This window comes from Meles meles, chromosome 12 (assembly GCF_922984935.1).
Source record: "Meles meles chromosome 12, mMelMel3.1 paternal haplotype, whole genome shotgun sequence".
NCBI classification, from domain to species: domain Eukaryota; kingdom Metazoa; phylum Chordata; class Mammalia; order Carnivora; family Mustelidae; genus Meles; species Meles meles.
This window is the reverse complement of record NC_060077.1, coordinates 42,625,551-42,629,735: the sequence shown is the minus strand read 5'-3', so window position 1 is coordinate 42,629,735 and position 4,185 is coordinate 42,625,551.

Genomic DNA, 4,185 nt, shown 5'->3' with positions numbered 1-4,185 from the left:
TTAGTTTTTAAAACTTAGTTTTAAAACTAAGGGGTGCCATGACTGACTCTTCATCTCAGGGTTGTGAGTTTGAGCCCCAACACTGGGCGTGGGGCTGACTTAAAATTTAAAAATAAATAAAATAAAATAAAAATAAATGGGATTCTTGTGAAGTACAAAATATTTAGAACAACTCACCGATTTCTGATTTCCAGCGAGGAATAATGTGTCCAAGAATTATGAGACAGACAGAGAGAGAAGGAAGGAAGCAAAGGAGAAAGGGGGGAGAAGTAAAAGCAGTTCAGCTACCTGAAATTCTACTTTTTCCAAACTTTATGGTCAGAATGTCATGATTCTACCCTGTGGAATAAGGCCTGTGTGTTTTCATGTTACCATCTGGCTGTACTGGCTGAAAACAACTCCTCACTAGATGTATAAAATCTTTCTAGACTTTCCTCCCCTATCTCCCTATTCTTGTCTTTCATATACACAGGACACACCCAAGGAGGAAATAATTGCCTTAAACACCTTTGTAGCCATTAGTTTTTAAAAGTAATTTATTTCTTTAGGGCCAGTAAGTAAAACACTAGTTCTAGAGATCTCAAAGTGAGTTACTGATTAGATGAACATGTTGCATGAACCAAAAAAAAAAAAAAATCAGAGTACAAGTGGTCTGACTGTTCAACTAGGAGAAATGGCAATAACTATTTGAAGATAGAATTGTCCAAAAAAGAAAATTTACCTCAGTTATGGCCCTAAAAGAGGCTAGAACTAACAGCCTTAAAATGCCATCTACAGATAAAATGTAATTGTTTTCCCTGGCAAGAAGAAAATGTTTAATGATAGCAACAGAAATAACTAGAAAGGAAGATACAATAGGGCATCATTCTGGGACTTCTTCTTAGCCCCCTTAGTACACGAACCACTTAGACTAGGGAATGAAGAGTTACCAGCCAGAACATTAACTGTAAGAGCTTATCCAGAAATGATATGATGTCTGGTATTTGCTTCAAAACAATACAGGAGAGAAGGGAGTATGTGAGTATGAAGCCAGAGCGGCCTTGGGCTGATAATTGTTGCATCTGTGATGGGGATGTGAGGATTCATTATACTAGGATCTCCATATTAGATATTTAATTTTTTCCGTAATAAAAAGTAAAAAAGCAAAACAAAGAAAGACATTCTAGGCATGATAGAGTCTTTGTTTCTGAGGTCACCTGGCTTTTTTAAGATCTTTTAAAAAACTGTATTCGGGACTAGTACACTTGAGTGTGGACTGTTGCCAAGCACAAACAGAAGGGGAGAGAAAAATGGGACTGATTCAAACATTTCTTTCACCTTGAACAGGAGGCCTGATCATCTACCCTGTAAATGTGTTGCTGAGGACAGCTCCCAAAACGGGTTGGAAAAATAAAATAAAAATATATCTAAGTTTTAAAAATAAAGTATATCTAAGTAGCTTGGACATGAGGATGTTTTCCTGCCTTTTATGGTAATATGGGAGAGTTGTTTTGGCTTTTTCATGACATCCTGTGGAGGCCTACTGAACACTTCAGGAGATAACAGATTGTTCCCTTGTTCCCAAATATGCCAGGAGAAGAGAAAGCCTTGACTTAAATGTTCCATGCCTTTCAGGGGATATGCTGACTCGCTCCCTCCACTGATAGCATGTATGAATTTGTTTTGTGGGAAAGCATTTTGCCCTATTTTTACATGTTGGAATACTTGGCCAAATTTTCTACAAAAATTACCTGCATTGGGATTAACCTTTCTAATTTTGCGGATTTGGTCATCTAGTTCAACAGTGTAAATGGTTTGACAGCCTTTGTTACTGTGTCCTGAAAAAGGCAATGAATAATGAGCTCCCAGGGTGTCACTGGGGGTTATTCGCACTTGCTAATGATTAACCACCCATGGCTCCTGGCCCGCAGAACCAGACATAAAGGCCCCAAATACAACTTCAAACTCCTATTTTAGATCCCTGCTTTTTTTTATATAGGAGCTTCAAAAATCCCCTCTAACTCCGCCAGAACAAAACCTCAATGTCCAATAAATGGGGAATGGTACATAAATTATATCCCCAGTTGCAATGGACTATTATTTGATCATTAAAAATGATGATGGTGGACATGTTTCCAAGAAATGTTAAAAGAAGTTCTTAAGAGAAAAGGGAAATAACACAGGTCAGAAACTCAGACCTACATACAGGAAGAACACAGAAGGAATAAATGATGATAAAATAAAATGATGTAGGCCCCCTGCACCCACCTATGATGGGGTACTTGCCTCTCTAACTCCATTTCACCTCTCTCTCTCTTCTCAGACTTGTACAAAAAAAGTACAAGATGAAAAAAAGTAAAAGCCCCTTTGTTGTGCATTCTTATTCCCTTCCTTCTCTTCCTTCAAAAGTAGCCATTGTGAATATTTCCTTGAGTTAGTATTTCTTGAGCTTCATTTCAAAAAATATAGGCATAAAATATTTTACACAAAAGGGATAGTTGTCCTGTACCTTGCTTTAAAAGACCTTATCAATCTATAATTAATCTTTAATATATTATTAACCTTATCATTATATGTTATTAATTAGACTAATTTACTATTTTTTAAATTTTTTAAACATTTTATTTATTTGACAGAGAGAGACAGCAGGAGAGAGAACACAAGGAGGGGGAGTGCTTGAGGGGGAAGCACTAGAACTGAGCAGGGAGCCCTATGTGGGGCTGGATCCCAACACTCTGGGATCACTACCTGAGCCAAAGGCAGATGCTTAATGACTGAGTTGCCCAGGCGCCCCTAATTTACTATTTTGTAATGACAGCTACATAGGGTTTTCATGGGTTTTTAAATCCAGATTCCTTTTTTTTTTCTTTTTGGTGAACTGCCTATCTACAGACTTTGCCCAGCTTTTTTTTTTTTTTTTTTTTTTTTTTAATTTATTTGACAGAGAGAAATCACAACTAGGCAGAGAGGCAGGCAGAGAGAGAGAGGAGGAAGCAGGCTCCCTGCGGAGCAGAGAGCCCGATGTGGGGCTCCATCCCAGGACCCTGAGATCATGACCTGAGCCGAAGGCAGAGGCTTAACCCACTGAGCCACCCAGGGGCCCCCTTTGCCCAGCTTTTTAAACACAGAGCTCTTCTTTCCTAGTCTGTGGAGTTCTTCATAAATTAGATAAACTGGTCTTGTGCCTGACATATGCTGCAAGAATTTTTTCCCATTTTCTTTGCTTTTGGAAAATGTATGGTGTTTTTCCTCAAAAGTAAGTTCTTTGAAGACACAAAATGTTTATAAATGTTTATCTTTTATTGTCTCTTGATTTTATGAGCTGATTAGAGAGACCTCCCTCACTCCAAGATCATATTTATGTCTTCTTCCAAAACAGGCTGTGTCAACCCTGGCACTATAGGCTCCGTGGGCAGGATAATTTTTGTGTGGTCCGTCCTGGGCATGGTAGAACGCTCAGCGGCATCCCCAGCCGCTATCCACTAGATGCCAGTAGCATCCCCCTCCTCTCAGGTTAAGCTCACCAAAAATGTTTCCAGAAGATTGTCCTCTGGGAGGAAAAATTGCCACATGCATAGGATCCATGTGCCTGGATAACCACTGTTCTAGAACACGCATAAGTGCCTTTTTAATTACTTTAACATTTTAATCTTTATTTTATTTATTTATCTATTTATTTATTTATTTTAAAGAATAAATAATCTCCACAGCCAACACAGGGTTCAAAACCACAACCCGGAGATCAAGAGTCACATGCTCTATTGACTGAGCCAGTCAGTCACCCCAGCATTTTAATCTTTGATTCAGGTGAATTTTATTTCTGTTAAAGAAGTGAGATTGAGATCCAGCTTTATTTTTAACTATGAGTAGTCGATTGTCCCAATTCAATTTACTCCTGCTATGAAAAGACACCTTTGCCAAAAATCTAAATCTCCATATATATTCTAATAAGTCTCATTGTTCTTTGTTTTCTCTTCCTTTTTTTCTTGGTACAAAACTTTCACATTTTTTTTTTTAAAGATTTTATTTATTTATTTGACAGCGAGAGATCACAAGTAGACAGAGAGGCAGACAGAGAGAGTGAGAGGGAAGCAGGCTCCCTGCCAAGCAGAGAGCCTGATGCGGGACTCGATCCCAGGACCCTGAGATCATGACCTGAGCTGAAGGCAGTGGCTCAAACCACTGAGCCACCCAGGGGCCCCAAAA